The 18,570-nt window shown below is 43.4% G+C and overlaps 1 pseudogene; it reads right to left on the reverse strand.

The window, feature by feature from the left end:
* LOC141418137 (ral guanine nucleotide dissociation stimulator-like) overlaps positions 1-1,018 on the reverse strand; it is a 502,720-nt pseudogene extending 501,702 nt beyond the window's left edge.
* Positions 1,019-18,570: the final 17,552 nt, after the last annotated feature.

The raw sequence follows: 18,570 nt of genomic DNA on the forward strand, positions 1-18,570 counted from the left end.
CACGGGCCAGGCTGCTGCTCTAGGTAATCACTGATTCTTCATAGTCATTCTGGAGGTGGATTCCATCTCCACAGTCCAAAGGGGAATTGAAAATTTGAGGTTAAGAATCTTTCCCTGGTCACAGGGTTTGCAGCTGTAGAGCTGGGATCTGGACTGGAAATTGACTCTGGGACAGGAAATGGCATCTCTGGGCAGCAGAGGAAAGTCACTTATGCTCTGCTGTGCCAAGCCACTCACCACATGTATCAGCATGAACTGCTCTGCCACCAGGTCATGAGGGAGTATCAAAATGTAAGGCTTCTCCTTGCTCATTCTGCTTTCTATGGCCCTAAGTGAAAACCAGGAAAGCTCTCCTAATGGAACTGCTGCCAGAGCTTGCTGAAGCTCTAGAGAGTGTGAGGGAGATGGTTCATGTTCTGGAGCAAGTGTTGGAGCTGACTCTGACTTTAATTCTGGTGGTGGCACTAACTTTAGGCCTGATGGGGTGTTCCTCTTGGGCTGAGTTCAGGAACTCTGCTTACATTTGTTCTACCTCTGAAATTGATTTTAGATGTAGCACTGGAGATGGTGGGAGAACTGCAGGAGGGGACAAGATGCCCAAAAAGTCTGCCTTGTTCTGAACCTTTCTAAATGCAGAGAAGACCCCTGCTAGCCTGAGAATATCCAGTCCCTAACCCACATTTTTATGCCTTCCCATACTGATGTGCACACCCTGTACGGTCCTTGGCTCTTCCTTGCTCCTGGCACAATAACAGGCTTCTAGAATACTCAAAATAGGGCCAGCACCAACCCCTTCTTGTGTGTTCTATGTTCCTGCCCCAGCATCCTCACCCTCAAGCTTTACCTTGCTGGATGGCAGCTGCTCCAGCTGAATGAGATGTTGAGTATGGCACTTCTCATCCAAGCCAGGCATATCGAGCTTCAGGTAATCAACCAGCTTCTTAGGGTGGGGAGGTCTGGAGGTTTGATGATGTCTTCCAAGTACCTTGTTCAGCCAGGTGCCCAGGATGAAGTACATGACTCTGGGTGGCAGGAGGCAGGTGGCAGGGTCAGAGGCCTGTCCTCAGTTTCCCCTAGCGTTCCCACAGCACGTGTAAGAGCTGAGCTCTTGTGCCCATCCCTATCCCTACAGAAGCTAGTGTACCACAACCTAAGCCCCTTTGGCTATGTAGGCAGTGACAGGCCAGGTAATCAGGAAGGAGCAGTACAGAACCTGTATGGGAGGGATCTAAGGTATGAAAAGCTCTTACCACTTCAGGGAAACTCCACACCCACTTCTGTGTGTCTCTAAACACCCTCACCACTCTACTGCCAAAGCATGAGGACTTGTTCTTCTCTCTGGCCTCCACAGGGCCTTGGTGGCGTCTACCTGTGGCGTGTGTTGACTCGTTCTCCATGAACCATGTGTGGGCTGTCTTCACATGACATTGTTCTCTTGAGGGGCACAGCCTGACCCCAAGAACTCACTGTGCTCCTGAGGAAACAAATTCATGCCCATTACCCATCTGAGAGACTCTCACACATTCTGTGTGGCCCTGATGTGCAAAGGTTGGGCAAGCATGGTGGGTTGGACTGTGGTGGGGATAATGGCTCCTCATAGATCCCAGCTCTAAAGCCTAACCTCTTCTCTTCTCCACAGGTACTCAGGACCCCACCACAGTGCTCTGTCAGGGTATCTCTGCCTTCCTCCAGCACTATGTGAATCCCTTGACCACAGCCCTCTAGTGGGAAACACAGGAGATGTGGAATGTACAGTTTTGTCCAGAGCTCACTATGCCCCGTTTAGCAAATGTCCCAACTTGGAAGCAGGTGCCCACCCTCTTGACCTAAATCCCACTCACTTTTTGAGTTATTCTTGTGGTCCACCATTCCCATCAGAGTAGAGAAGGATGCAGTCATATCTAGAAGAGGCCATTAAGACATCACATCTCCATACGATGTCCAGTGTTCCTGGCTGACTTCCCATTGGGAATGGAGCCCAGGATGGTAGGAATTTTCCTGCTCTTTTCACTGAATTATGCTAAGTTCATGGAAATACATCCTTACACAATATATGCTTCATAAATATTTGTACAATGAATGAGCCCACCTGGCTCCTTCCCAGATACCTCTGTGGACTTGGGGACCCCTGGCTATGTCTAGTTCAGGGACCCTCAAAATGGAACTTGGAGCCTCCTGTGCAAATTGGAAAAATACTTTACTCAAGGCCTCAGAGAAGTGAGGGCTCAGGAAGAGAGCTTCCTCATGGGGTAAGGAGTCACATAGAACAGCCCACAACTCGATGGTATCTAGGAAAATTTATGGTGTATACACAGACACATACATTCAAATGCACAAAGGCTTATATAAGTACACATTCACATGCACCCAGAGACACATTTACATGTATCTGGGAGTACATGTAGACATGTACTCCCAGATACACACATGCACACACAGGTGCAAATGCTCACACATAGACACAGGGAAGCACACACACACACACACACACACACATACATGCACAGGAGCAAGATGGTATGATTGTGGTGCAAGGTATGGGATCAGAAGAGGAGATGAATGCGAGGTGTGGACCGGAAAGCAGTGGGGCACTTCAGTTAGTGGCCTGTGCCTTGAGTCCTGCTGAACCCTGCAGTGAAGGAAAGGGGCGGCAGACTTGGGATGAGGTGGTTTTGGGGATATTATTGGAGCCAGGTGGACAGGGTTATGGGGTGCATGACTGAGTGTAGGGAGAGCTGGTGATTTCTACATGGTCTTTATAGTGGTACAGGTGGGAAGAGAGGGAATAGATGAAGGATAGAGTAGCTCTCAAGAATTAGAGAAGTGGGTCTGTATGGTCATCAGGGCAGGTCATCAGGAGCCGGATGCTGTGTTTGGAGTTTCAAGGTCTGATAGCTATGTGGAAGTGTGGGAAGTGTGCTTATGGTGGGAACTCAGACCTGAGTATGGACAAGTGTCTAGAGTGTCTGCAAGCCCAGGGCTGATCATGACACCTGGAGAGGGAAGGAGCACAAGGAGCACTTGTCATCCTCCTGGGTCTGGATTCCTGGGTGGGGCTTTTCCCCCTCTATTGGACAAGGCCTCCTCAAAAAGAGTCAAAGACAGTCATGATAGCTGTCTGCGAATGACACAAATTAAGCATTCCACTCACATCCGTCCAAAGAAAACTATGCACTCAGCCCGACCGTGCAGTGAGTGGGGGGATTTTGTGTAGGCAAGGGCAGGCAGGGTGCTAGAGATGCCCAGCAGAATGAGCAGCAGGTGGTACCAGCAGAACAACCTGGAATACAGAGCTGACATGGGGAGCAGGAGTTGCTCCTGTGCACTGTAGGGCTGAGCCTTCCTTCTGTGCTTCCACCATGCTGTCTCCATTGACTGCTGCCTGCTCTGAAGAAATGAGAGCTCTGGGGAGGACTGAGGGGTGGAGTCTGGGTTTCTAAGGGTTTTTTGTTTGTTTGTTTTTGAAGAACCTTTTTCTTCCTTATTATTCTATAAGCTCCAAAAGCCTTTGATTGCACATGAATCACACTGTGATCTTATTAAAATGCAGACTGTGACTCAGTAATCCTGAAGAATTACCAGTTTTAATAAGCAAAGCCAGTGCCAAAACTGCTGGTCTGACTACCACACCTCAAGTGTTAAGGGTTTAGCTCTCTCGAACCTCTTCTTTCCTGTCTTCATCTTCCATATTACAACTAATCCACCAGTACATTAAAGGTTTTTCCAAAATCAGCCTCTCTTCAGTAACTCTAGTGTCATGAGATAAAATCTAATAGTCTCCTCTTTTTCCCTTGATTTCTTTTAAGAATTTAAATACACAATATTGGGCATGTATTCTGCACACCCCCCATTCTGAGAACAAATTAAGCTACTGATGCAAGTGAGGGGTAAAATCTAAAAGACAGTTTAAGATAAAGGTGACTGTGAAATGTGGAGCTCTGAAGCCAAATCTGCCCTGTCTTGAGGTAACTTGATGTTTCTCCATTTTCTCTTTCATTTTTTTTCCTTTTGATACAGGTCTATGTAGCACAGGCTGTTGCTTGCACTCCCCTTCCTGTCTCAGTCTCCCTCATACTGGGATGACACACCTTTGCTTCTATACTTCATAAAATTTAACTCTTTTCTCACAGCTACAGGCCATTTCCTTGAAGATGTCAACCCCAGGTCCTCAATAAGCAGCACATGTAGAGAAATTGTGAGCATTCTAAGGACATAATTTCAGAGAGAGGGTTGCAGGTTCCATGTGCTTTGACTCTGTCCCAGCTTTAGCAGTTAAGGCAACTCCTGCCACAGGGAGAGGGGAGTGAGGGACAGAGGAGGGCAAGGCAGGTACTCACACACAGACATATATGCAGGGACAAATTCATGCCTACCCATACAATCACTGACACATGTTGATGCAGTTTTACTGTCGTGAGGTGTGGGAGCAGAAGAGAGGATGAATTAGAGGTGGGATCAGAGAGCACTGGCGGACTGCATTTATTCACCTGGGGGACATGACACCCTCTTAATGGGTTCCCAACACTTACAATCATTAGAACAGTGGGGAAAGGCCTTTTTAAAAAATAAATTGGATAGAGAGGTAATGGCTGAGGATTACTTGTGACTTCTCTACTCCTTGACACTAGAAGAGAAACTGTGCTGGGCTGGGGTGCTGCCTTCAGAGTTCTTGGGAAATGGGACAGGGGCACAACAGGGCTAGCTCATAGCCAAGGCTCATGCAGCAGCCTTGGGGATATAGGAGATTGTAGTCAGAAGAGTAAGTAAGGCTGTTGCTCCATCACCTCTCTGGGTTCTGTGCTCTACTATCTCTTCCTCTACCTCTGCCCTTCCCACCAATGAGTAAAACTAATGGATGTTTTAGAATGAATTTCTTGACCAAATACAAACCAAGTTTGAAATCAGTAGTTATCAATGCCAGCTAGAAGTAATTGCATGGTACCAACAGACTTTCCTTGACAAAACGTTGGTCAGGCTCCTCTGAACTCTTTTGTCAAGTAGACCTCAAATTTGGATGTCACCTTTGCACTGATGAGGTTAGCAGCAACATCACTATATCATCTTAGTAACAATCCCTACTGCTGATATGTGATCATCCTCAACATCTAATCAAGTTCTTCTTCCTCCATTCTTAGAGGCTGATCATCCCATCTGCCTTCAGTAAGAATCCACCCAAATGGGTTTAGCCAGAATTCCCCCTACTCTTGATGCTTCTTTTTACTAACTTTTCATCCACTGACCCCCTATCCTGTTTCTGGGTTAGGATTCCTACTTATATAGGCTGTACTAGGAACTGGGCCAAGTTCTAGAACAAGGTCTCTTCCCACTATTCCAATAATGTCTGAATCAAATCTGTTGTCCCACTTTATCCACTGTCCAGCTCTGGTTTTCTTTGACTTCCATTCCTACTCCCAGTATCAAATAAGATCATTGTATTTTTGAAACAGCATTGTTCTCAAATCTAAATAGAGGTGAATTAATGCATTTTAATAATCAAAAGTGTTTAATATTTACCTCATGCTGTGTGCTGAACAGTGCACTAAAACACAGACCACATTCCTTCCCCTCAAGGGACTTTTGAATTAGTCAATTAAGCAAGAAAACCATTGAATAATATTTATTACAATTCCTTTGTGTAGCAAATGAGAATAGTATTATAAGGCACTTCTATTTTCAGTTTTTAAATTAATAGCCTGCTTTACCTTGATATACTGCAGTGATGGAATGAGAGAGAGAGAAGTAGTAAGTAGCACTGGCTCCATCACTCAACCACTTCGTGGCTCCAAACTGGTAAACATCACAGTGGCAAGCATGGAGTTGAGAAGAATCATGAAGGAATCATCATAGAAGAAAAAATTCTCATGCTTTGAAGAACCAAGAATGAAATAAAAGTGCAGCTATGATACTTAGTTCTACCTAAGGGCAGCAGAGGCTGATGGCTATGAGCAGCCAGGGCTACAGACACATACTTTAATTTCTTTCCAGTTTAATAATTATTGTGGTATCCTGCATTCAACATTTTCATATACATACATAGCATAGTTCTTCCTTCTTCTTAGAACAAAGTCCTATAACTTGGTGCTGACTTCTGGCTACTTCTTTTTTATTTACCCTCCCTTTTTTTTCCCTCCAGGGATGAGCCAGGGTCAAGGACCAGGTACTGTTGTTGGACTGTTGAGCTCAGAACTAGGCTGTTAATGTGACTAGGAACAGTGTTAGATGCTAACATGCTTCAAAGTGAGGCTTAGGATTTCCTCTCTCCTCTCCCATTCGCTACAGTAGGTCATACCTGAGTGGTACACAGGTTAGCTCAGAGATTCTAAAGAATAAAGAGAAACAACCTTCATTCTACTTTTTTTATTATTTGCTTCCACGGTGGGAGCCAGGATAAGGCTTAAAAATTGTGTATGAGATTTCTCAAAAGGAAAGGAGCCTTCTTAAAAAGGAGGCTTTTAAAGATGGTTTTGGTGGTTGTAGAAAGCTTAAAGCTTCCTCCAATCTGGGTGTGAGCTCCACGCTCAGTGATAAACACAGGACATTTGAAATTGGCCTTGGCGAGAGTATTCACACTATGAAATTGGAAAACACCACAAATCATATTGATTGCTTTCCCCAGAGAGCTGGTGGTTAAGCATTTATCAGCACATCACTAATGATCTCAACACAGTCCTCCACACTCACCAAAACAGAGGAAGCCAGGTCTTGAGAGTAGGGTATAATTTCTTCAATGATAAAATCTAGAAAAGATGTTAACCCATTCAATGATTAAATCTGGAAAAGACAGGTGAATTCCACTACCAACCCTTTGGTCAGAACTCATCCACTGTCTCTTGTCTAACTGCAGGGAAGCTGGGAAATGCAGGTTAGCATGTGGATACTTTGTGAGAACTAAAAGACCCTGTCACACCATGAAAAAGAAGATGTCAGCTAATAACATAAAATTCCTTTGTACCATACACAGGGAAAATATCTGGATAGATTTCTATGGAAGCATAGATGAAGAGGTAAGTTGTATCGAGACACAAAAGGAACATCAACTACTTAAAATAGGTAAAGGTTGCTTGTGACAATTGCATTCAGGATTTTAAAGAAATTTCACCTGTATGTATGAAGTGGTAATGGTTTAATATATAAGTATTTCTCAAATTCTTCTGTTACAAGGTAATCGCCACAGTGATGGTATCAGAAGTGGGACCTATGGAAAAAGACAATGCCATGGGGATGGGGATTCTTCCCTCATAAATGAGATTTGTGCCACTATAAAAAGAAAAGCTTCAGACAGCTGCCTTGTCCTTCTGTCCATTCTTCCCTTTGAAGACTCAGCATTGGTTCCTCCACAGGTTGTGCAACAAGGCACCATCTAAAAAGAAGAGAGACTAGGTCCTCAGCAGATGTCAGATATGCTTATATATTGTTCTTAAACTTCCTAGTCTACAGAAACTTGAGAAAGAACCCTTACTGTTTATAAATTACCCAGTCCTATTTTGTCCTAAAATCAAGAACAAATTAGGACAGGAAGATTTCAACTTACTAGTATATTGGGTTAAAAAAGGAATGAAAGAGGTCTTCAAAGCTAAATTAACTATTTGAATATGGCTAAGTACTAAAAAAAATAGAATAGAAAGGACTGTAAAAATAGATACAGTTGGGGGTACTTGTGGGAGGGGGAAGGGTGAATGGAGGAGATGAAGGTGAAGAATATGGTGGATGGGCTTCATACACATATGGGAAACAAAAAAACCTCTTGCAATTGCTTTAAGTGGGGTGCGGAGAGGATTGGAGGGGCGAGACGGTGGGGCAATCTAGTCAATGTACAATGTAAGCATATTCAGAATTGTCACAATGAATCCCTCCTGTACAAATATTTTCTCATAAAACTGAAAAAAGGAAATAGAATAGAAACAGGTAATTGTAGGGGGAGTGACTATAGGAATTGTCTTCATGTTGATTAACAATCAAAGAAGGCTTCACCATATTAATATTGAACAGTTACAAGTAATCAAGAGAAGTGTCAGGTGCATGAGGTTTCCAGTGAATGGATGTTAAGACAAATTGAGTCTCTATAAGATAATACTATTATAGCTAAAACCACTTATCTAGTAAGGGGGTCCCCCTGTGCTAAAGTCCCAGAGGTGACTCATGATTGTGTTGATAATAGAGTCCTAGATGTCCTTGCAGCTCCCAGATTCACTGAGTGTGTGCCCTAGGGAAGAGTGGATAGTTGTTTGGCAATTCAAAAATAAGAAGTTAAGAAAGTTTAAAAGGAAGAACAGAGAGGGATTGTATTAGGAGAAAAAAGAGTGTGAAGTCCTTGAGCCACAGCCCTGCCCCGTATGAGGCTGAGGAATGCTGAATAAGGCTGAGGCAGGACGCTCATGGCCATGCCTAGGTGAGGCCCATTGTGTGATGCTGTAGAAGAAAGGGGGGAGAAGTAAACTTGGCTGTACAAACATTATTCCAGTGTCCTTTTGATCAAACAATCTTGGGATGTTGGTGTTTGCAAAGCCATGAGAGGACTGAGAAATGGAAAAGAAATAGTCATATCATTAGTTGGACTCAGCTGTATCATTTATACCTCACATACTGTCTAATCCAATATAGTTAACCACTGCTCAGTCATTTACCTAGTCATTTGTTTGTATATTAACCTAGCTATAATTCATGATCCTTGGGAAACATTACGTTAAACATTTCACTTCCCCTTAAGTCCAGGAATTGCACACTTTGTTTTCATCCAGCAAGAAATAAATATGTGTGGACCCCAGTTTTTCACACTGAAGGTGACAGGTGGCTGTCCTCACAGTGCTGTGGACCTGGAAGAATGGGCACTTGTCATACTAAGGCTTGCCTGCTTCCTGGAGGTATCTGCTGGATGCACATCATGAGTGATTATTGCCATTGAAGGCCTGTATTTTATCTCAGTGGCCACTAGATGGCAGCAGTTTCCACAGGTTTATTTCCCCTTGGACACCCTTGTTCTGAAGCAGCTTTTCTTGCTCAAGTGCTGGGGACTGCCTTGTAGGGAGCTGCTGCAGTGGACTTCTGCACATTCCTGCAAAGCAGCTGCTTTGCTGCCTCCTCCACCCCACCCTCACCTTGAGTTAGATACGCTAACAACCAAACAAAGGGTCAGGTCCAAACAGGACAGTCATCACCATCACCAGGGCCTTGCTTTGTACAGGTGCTACTCAATCATGATGCATCCTGCCCTCACTGAAGCCCTATGATGTGGTCACAGGTCCTGTGGGGCTCAGAGCTTGGGCATGGCCATAGTGCAGGACTCAGAAGTACAAGGGCTGTCTGAGGCAATGCAGGTGAGATTTATCCATAACCCACTGAGTCTTGCAGGACCTCTGGTGCTGAGTGGCCCCTGTGCTCTGTTCCAGCCTTGGGGGTCTGTAACCTTTAGAGCCTTGTTTTACTTGTCCTGCCAGTCACCAACTCCCAGAGCCCCTCCTGGCTGCTAAGTTGCCTTCCCAGCTTGCTTATTGTCTCTCAGACTATCCATCACTTCCATATCTCTGGTCCAACAAAGTTCTACCCTCCAGGCTGCCTCCTGTGCTATATACCCACCTCAAAACTATTCTTGGAGGGAAAGATAGATCCTTCTGCAGTCTGGTCCACCATGTACGACTGGAAAAGGACACAGCTGAAAATTTAGGGTGTGGCCTGGCCTCTGTTTCCAGTTCTCACACTCTCTCACAATAACTGGACCTCTTTATTCTGTCCACACCTGAAAGTGCTGCTTTAGGGCTGTGGTAGAAACATTTGATGGACAGCTCAAAGTTGGGGCTGCATGGTCGTACCCACAGGAGAGCAAGAAATCACTCCCAATGATTGCCCTTCACTTGGACTGGAGGAGACCCCACAAGCCCAAGTGGTCACACTGATGCATCAGACAGGACAGGACACCACACCGACCAACAATCCCCAACCAAAGGACACTTCTCAACTACAGAAGAATACTTCTATTTCTGTGTTCTAAATTGAACTTCAGTACCTCTTAGATGATGCTACTTTTATAAAATGGGTTCCTGATGATTTCTTTATCATAAAACACAAGCAAACATTTCTCTGCTGGGAAAGTTTAGTAACTTTCAGTGCATCCAGTAGGATTTACCAAATTGGCTAACTTGGTAAATCACACCCTACATTAGAGCAATGAGAAACAAGTTGCAGAAATAGGGTGTGAGATTCTGAAATGGACAACTGCCAGAGCAGGAAGTTCAAAGCCAGGTAATAGGGCATCTGCCAGAAGGGAAGGTAGGAGACCCTCAGGGAGTCCTTTAGAGGAACAGAGAGAGGCACAGGCTCTCTGAGCTGAGCTACCATCAATTCTTCTCTTGCTTCCAAATTTATATTACTATAAATCTTACTGTTTGTAAGTGCAGAAGTTGTATAGAGAGACCCACTTTGCATACACATCAATGTGTCTTAAGTCATAATTGTGATTAACCTAAACATTTCCCCTATTTTAGTTTAATTTACTAGTTTAATTTACTTTAGTCCCTGAGCTACAGTCCCTATCCCAATCACACTGAGGCTGTTATCTCTATTAAACCTTTCTTCCTGTTTTGCTTGTTTATTTTACTCTTACTATGAACATTTTAAACAGAAAACCTGAGAAAATGGTAAAATAAACTACCATGTGTCAATCAGCTAACTTCCATATCTTACAGTAACATGAATCTTCACACTATCTACCCTTGCTCTGAATTATGTTAAAGCAATTCCTCAACATTAGGTCATTCCTCTGAAAAAAATCTTACTTTGCATTCCTAAAAGATAATTACTCTTTAAAACACACACAACACATCCATACACTCTTTCCAGAAGAAAATTAACAGTTATTCCTTAAAACCATCCTATGGCCAGGGAATGTTCAGATGTCTCTTTACTTCTTAGTTTCTTTCTCAAATTACCTACAAAGAATGTCTACACATTACAGCTTGCTGATTATGGCTCTAAAGGTTATAGCCCTTCTCCCTCCGCTCCCCTTTCCTAGAAATAGATTCATTAGAGGAACAGGAACTTCCCCCTGTATCTTCTGAGGCACTACACTGCTGAGACTATACATGTGCCATGGCCATGAACAGTGCCCTCTGAGCTTGTGTTTACTACAACTCAATCATTGGATCTGGGCTTAATCTGATTCAGAGTGTTTGTGCTTAGCATGCATGAGGCCCCAGCTTCAATCTCCAGCACCAAATGCAAACTGACAAACAGAGACAGATTTGTGAACTTCTGTCCCATCATGGCTGATTCTTTCTTTCTGACATTCATAGCCATTAAAGATTACTATCAGATGCAGCACATTGTTCATCATTTCCTAAATACTTAAATTAAGGATATGTCTTGGTGAATTTGCATAGACACTCCAAGTTCAAAAGGATTGAAGACAAAACACTAAAGGTGTGGATTATTTAAACTTTAATGGAGGTTTTCACTTCAACTATTCCCAATCCTCTTTTCTTAGAAGTAATGATTTATTTGGTCAAATGAGAGGATGCAACTTGAAAAGGATGTTGAAAGTGTGTGTGTGTTTAGGCAGGTTTTCTCTTCATCTGGGAACTTGGCTGACAGGGTGAACATAGCAGCATTTGTGCAGACGCTTGCATTAGTGCACACTTATGAGAAAATCACAGAGACTGTTTACTGATCCAGTTTCCAGCTCAACAAACATTCCTTAGTCTATATATGTGGTCCTCAGTCAAGCCCTTGGTCTGGCTGGTTGGTGATGGAGGCTTTCTGAATTCCCATTTGCTTGTCCACTAGACACCAAGTGTGGACAAAATATCAAATGCAGTAAATCCACTGACATGTGGGAAGCCTCTACATCTGCATGTTGCAATTCATGACAATGCAGAGAACACCTGCACCTCACTCAGCAGTAACATATTCTTGTCTAACTAGTTGTAGTACCTACTTATTAACAACTTATTCCATAGCAATTACTGCAGACACCCCTGCTTTCCTGAACCTCCTGATCCTGACAGGAATCTTGCTCTGATGAAGGACTCCATGGGTCCCTGGGTGCCAGGGGACAGGTCAAATATGAGTTGTTAAAATAAAGTGACCAAACCATTTAAAGTATATGACAGTGCTAGATATATGATAGATGTAGAGAAATATCACTTCCATCACCAGCATCATCACTATCACTGCCATTGCTATCAATCATATCATCATCATCACAACCAAACCAGCACCTCTACCACCATCACCACCTCATCACCACCACCACTGTTACTGTTACCACTGCTATGACAACCACCACCACCACCACCAGTGTCACTCTCACTACCTCCACCACACCACTACCACTACTACCACCATCATCACTGCTATGTTTTGGATGTGTTTTATCCCCAAAATTCATGTGTTGGAGGCTTAGTCCTTAGTGTGACAGTGTTGAAGTGGTAGGACCTACTGAGATGTCCTTAGCTATGTAGCATCATTCCAGCTTTACAATGCTTAGCTTAAATGTAGAGGCACTGGCACACATTGGAGGATGTGTAAGACAGGGAGGAGTTGAGGATGAATTCAAGGACTTTGTCTTGAGTCACTCACAAGAGGTGTTGATGGGGCACTTCCAGTCCAGTGAGCAGGTTCCTGGGACAAGGCAAGTTTGAATGGACTTGAAGAGCAGGCATCTGCATAAAGACACCTGAATTTTAGAAGGGAGGTAGATATAAAATTTATATTTCTACACAAAGGATACATTATCTTTATATGCAGAATTAAACCATGGGATTCTTGAGCAATGCCAGTAAACAATTTGTTGGTGAAGTGTTTGCTGTCACTGATCACTAGAGGCAATATAAATTAATCTCTCCCTGTTTAACAGTCTTAAAAGACTGGATGAAAATAAGTATGGTAAAAAATAATGACGTATATATTGGGTACAGGGGGTCATGCCTGTCTTCCTAGCTACTTGGGAGGTTGAGATTGGGAGGATCCTGGTTCAATGTCGGCTCGGGAAAATTGTTTGCAAGACCCCATCTCCAAAATAACCAGACCAAAACGGACGGTCGTGGCTCAAGCAGTAGAGCACCTGTTTCATAAGCAGGAAGCCCTGAGATCAAATCCCAGTCCACAAAAAAATTAAAAAGTATATTAGGTTAAAGAGTCAGGCATTCTAACCTAGAATGGCATTTCTGGTTACATTACTGTTCTCTATTATGGGAATACTCCTGTCAGGTCACTACAGACAGGAAGATTTGAAAGCTGACGTGTTCAGAATGAGTGGAAAGGTCATTCTGACTTTGTCCTGCCATTTAATTACTGTATTTGCTCAATGGGTAGGCAGAATATTCCCCATCATGTCTGCATTAGTTAATTTAATGTTCGTGTCAGTAAATCCCAGGGGAAAATGGTCAGCATGGCATCTTACGCTTGAGACGTATCAGAGTAAGGTCACATGATTAAGGGCCCGTGACACCCTCTTGACCTCGTTACAGTTTGGCAGAAAGAACGTGTGGAGCAGATGAGAGGAAACAGATTTCCAGAGTTAGGGCTTCAGAGGCCATGTTGAGAGAATGAGTAACTGGTGTAACACATTAAAAGACAAGTTAAACATGAGCAAGGCTAGGAAGAAATGAGGGAGGAAGTCTCACAATTACAGTGTAATTTATTATTTGTGAAAAAGTGAAGAGATTGATCTATACAAGATCCTGGGCCAGGAGCAATTTCCTGAGAAGAGAAATGTGGGTATACAGGCTTCTGTGCTCCTGAGATGCAGACCTGCATTTGTGAGTAGCCAGTGCTCAGCCCTGCTCACCTCTTTCCGTCATGATCACCTCATCTCAGCCCTGCTCACCTGTCTGTCAGATGATCCTCCTGTGCTTACCTTTGTAATGAATGAGGAAAGGCCAAAGGCCATCTTAAACTCAGATAAGACACTACTCCCTTCTCTCAGTGACCTGGGAGCCATGTCACCTGCATGGACCAGGAAGAGAAGCGGGCAATGGGGTAATGATGCATTCCTCCCAAGGTGACTTTCTGTGCTCAGCACACAATGCCTGAGGTGATACAGTGACTGAAGGTGCAGAAAGCAAAGGATGTATTACAGAAGTTTCATTTTCTCAAATGCTTGAAAGGTCCCAGCATTACTATAAGACAAACACGTTTGTTGACTTGCTTTTTCCTGAAAGCATCCTAGAGACTGACAGTTCTTTTGTGCTGTGGGTAGAAACAGACTCTTCAGTGTGTGCTTATTTTTTCTCAGCACAGAAAAAAAGTACAGATTGGCCAGGCACAGTGGCTCATCCCTCTAATCCAAGCTATGTGGGAAGCAGAGATCTGGAGGATCATGGTTTGAAGCCAGCCCAGGGAAAAATGTGAGCAAGATCCCACCTAACAAGTGTGAGGCCCTGAGTTCAAATCCAGTATGGTCAAAAAAAAGGGACAGATTGACAGATTGCAGCAAGTAAAGTAAAACATTTTAAAAGTAGTGATATTACAGCAATGTCAAGGAATAGACAAGTCAAAGGAAACTGAAACACATGATGTGATCATTGTTCCAAGGTTTAAAATTTAATATTTGGAATAACAAGCCTAATTGATCAAGAATTTTTAGCAGCAGAAAAATATGTTTTCAAGTGAAATCTTTCCTAGAGCCCTGCCTAGTGTATGGATTCATCCAGGTGATGCTGTTTGAAGCAAAAGGAGTGTTCAATGAGCCCCACCTGTCATCCCACACTGCTGTCACCAATGGTGTATCTTGTAAACATGGTTTGTTTGTTTTTTTCCCCTTAGCCACATGATTTATATGTTTTGGCTAAAAAACAAATCTGCATAAGAGGTAATTTTTTAAAAATCTCGTTTAATGTTGCTAGTTGCTGGTGGCAACTCCTGTAATCACTCCTGTAATCTTCGCTACATGAGATATTGAGATCAGGAGGATCGTGATTGGAGCCCAGCCTGGGCAAATAGTTTGTGAAACCCTCATCTCCAAAAATAACTAGAGTAAAATGGACTGGAAGTGTGGCTCAAGCATTAGAGTGCCTGCTTTGCAAGTGTGAAGGCCTGAGTTCAAACTCCAGCCTCAAAACAAAGTTCAATCTTGAAAATTAAACATTATTTCACACATCAATGTGTCTGGACCTGGGAGTAAGTGCAAAAGCATTTCCACTTCCATAGAAGGATTGGGATTCAAGCTTGTATTTCACAGCTGTGCTTCAGCCCACACATTTTCAAATATGTACCTACATGCAAAACCCAGAGTTGTCTCATATCTGTTCTCTGTATCAGTCACTAAGGTCATAAAGTGGGCAGCCCTTTCTTCCTTCCCAATGTCTAAAATCCTTTCACTTCCCACTGTTCTCAGTCTGCATTTTTCTACCCCATGCAAATGCACACACTCTGTCATTGCTCTATTTGTCCTGCACTCCTCACTATGGATCTTGAAGTGGAGCATCCACCATGACAATGCTTCTCATTCAGCCACCTTCAGTGCTGCCTGTCCTCCCTGGATAAGGACCAGACTGAGCTCACTGAGTGCCTATCCTGTCTTTGTAGCCATGGCAGCACTGGTGGAATGCCATCCATGGGGACAAAGCTAAATCAGGGAGACCCAAGGCTGGGCTGAGCCACCAGGGTTGCCTCAGCCACCTGGGGATGTAGGAGGACAGGAATCTCTGAGTGGCTCTCAGGGGGTTAAATCTGATGAAGGGAAGAGGACACAACCATCCAGATCCAAGGATGAGGACAGAAAGAGAAGCAGAGAGTCTGAGGCCAGAAGAGCAGGGTGGGTGGGATGAGGTGGGAAAGTGGTCCTGTGGGGAAAGACTTGGGACAGAGGACTTCTAAGAGAGTGTGCAGGCCACTCCTACATGGAAATGAGGATCAAGAACACATAAACACACAGAGAGAGCTGTGGCCCAGCAAGAACCATGAAGGAGAGTCAGGAAGAGTTGATACACTGCTGTGAATGGTGTTGGCCACAGTGTTTGGTGGCTAAGCTGCTGCATCAGCCCAGGAAGTGCAGGGGCTCCTCACACACCTGTGAGATGAGGCTCCTGGCCTTGCTTGCTTCTACAAATTTCCTGGAGCTCTTCCTCAGCCTGGGGGCCTCTCACCTGCCAACTGTGATATGTGACCCTATGTCCAGACCCAAGACTTACAGCCTTGATTAAACCAATCCTGAAGTGTTTTTTCTCTCAACAGAAACTTCCAGCATGCTGCAAGCAGGAGCTACATGGCACCTGGAACACAACAGGTGGTTATTACTTGCTGGGGATGTGTTCAACCCTCCAGTGGATGCCTGAAAACTCAGACCTGGCCTAGATCTCTGAGTTTTTCCTACACACTCCTTCCTCAGTATATGTGGGTGACTGGTTCCAGAGCCTCCCTGTGGTTATCCAAATCCACAAATCCTCAAATCCCTTACACAAAATGGCATAGTATTTGCACAGAATCTACACATATCCTTCTGTATACTTTAAATCATCTCTAGATTACTTAAAACACCTAATACAAAGAAAATGCTATGTGAGTAATTGTTACCCTGTTTTTATAAAATAAGAATGCTGTAGGCAATGGTGACTCTAACCAGATCTTGTTCCTTGTGTGCTGGCATGGAAGAATCCAAACAGAGCATGTGGGTGTAGTGAGAGAAAGGGATTTTATAGGAAAGGGGAAAGGGATTACAGGTGGGGTCTCTGCAGGTGGAATGGAGGTGCCGTGTTTGGGAAAATCAAAGGAAGAATTTTACTTTGTGTGCTTTTTATGTTATTTTTAACTTGGAAATGGGGAGAAATCCATGTCACTTCCTGTCTTCAATGGCCTTTGAAACAGATCATCAGAAAGGACTTATCATACACCTGTGCTGATTCTCAGGTACCCCAAGTTCATGTGGGAGGAAACTTCACTCCAGTTTAACAAAGGTTTTGCAATTGAAATGGAGCTGCTGGGCTCTGAGACATCAGGTCAGCAAGAAGGAACAGAGCATTCTAAGTCAGACCATGGGGTCTTAAAAAGTCCCAAATTTACATATGTCTAGCCTGCCTTAAGAAGAAGAAAAAAGTCTCTAAATGATCACTACAGCTGCTATCTTTTTGGATTATTTTACATCCACTATTGGTTGATTCTGTGAATAAAAGCCATAGATGTGGAGGGCCAAACATGCACACATATCTGTGATAAAGTTGAATTTATAAATTAGGCACAGTAAGATTTACAATAGCAATAATAAATTGAGCAACCGTAACAATGCACTGGAATGAAAATTATTTAAAACATATGAATTGCTTATTTATAGAATTTTCCACTTAAATCTTTAGATTAGAGTTGACCATAAGTGTCTAAATGTCCAGAAGGCAAAAACCACAGAAAAGGGGGAATAACTACTTATGTTATATCACTGCTTTTGAAAAATCTGAAAATTTTGTATCATGAGAGTGGATGTTTGAGAACCACCCCTGGTTCTGAAACAGTTGGAGATGCAGATTTAACAGTTAACAGTCTAAACCTGTAAACTAGAACCCAGGCCTGCATTCTCCTGTATGGATGTGAATATGAGGGAAAACTAGGGCAAAGTTTGAAGTCTGGTGGTTTCACAGTTCAAGATCTAGTTGTGAATAAGATGCCAGCAAAGGACAAAACAGAGTGGACATGGCATGGGTGGGTCAGGAAAGCAGGCTCATGGAGAAGCATGGTTCCATGAGTGGCACTTGGAGTAGCCAATGCCAAAGAGAGGTGGGGGCATTGGCAATGTCAACCAAGGCCACTGGGACCCATCATATTTGAGTTTCTCTGTCATATATGAAGATGTTTCCATAGAATAAAGGGGCCTAACTGATATGGCTTTGGGTAGAAGAGGACACACAGACAGACACGTCAGTATGTGGACACTGCATGCTGAGCAAGTGTGACAACACAGTAAGGGAACTAAGAGATGAATATCCAATTGGCTGCATATAGTTGTGGTGAAGATAAAGAACTTTGTGATAGAGGTCATGGCCATTTGTGTGTGTCCTGTCAAGGTTGTCTCACCATTGTAGCATTATCTCAGTTCCGCGCCCTATCCTCAGCTTTTTAAGGAGAAATGCAACTTTTTCTATGAGCCTAACACAGATTTGATCAAAGACAGATATTCACATTCATTAAATTCACAAGAGCCAAATGTACCTGCAAATGTGTGGAGAAATCTCAGAGCAATAAGAAGTCACACATAAGAACAAACAATGGTTCCCCTGGTGCACAGATAGGAAAGGGGCCCGAGGGGATTTCCAGAGTCCTGGAATCAGTCTCTCTTCTATGTCTTGATTTATACTGTGGTCACGTAGGTACACACATTTCTAAAATTAGGAAGCTGTTCCTTTACAAAAACTGTGCACTTAACAGTATGTATGGTATATGATAAATATCAAAAGTAAGTTAGCTCAATTAGGTGGAAGTTGTAGAGTGGAACAAAGATTGTATTAGATGAGTGAGATCTTTGAAAACAGAATAATAGCAGAGTGCTGAAGAGATGAGACATGAAACCCTCCTGTGAGATCTGAAGCCCTTTCCTGACTAAAGCTGTTCCTAATCCAGTGCAGTGCACCCAGAGCCTAGACAAGTTTCTGG

Source organism: Castor canadensis, chromosome 2 (genome assembly GCF_047511655.1).
Source record: "Castor canadensis chromosome 2, mCasCan1.hap1v2, whole genome shotgun sequence".
Taxonomy (NCBI): Eukaryota; Metazoa; Chordata; class Mammalia; order Rodentia; family Castoridae; genus Castor; species Castor canadensis.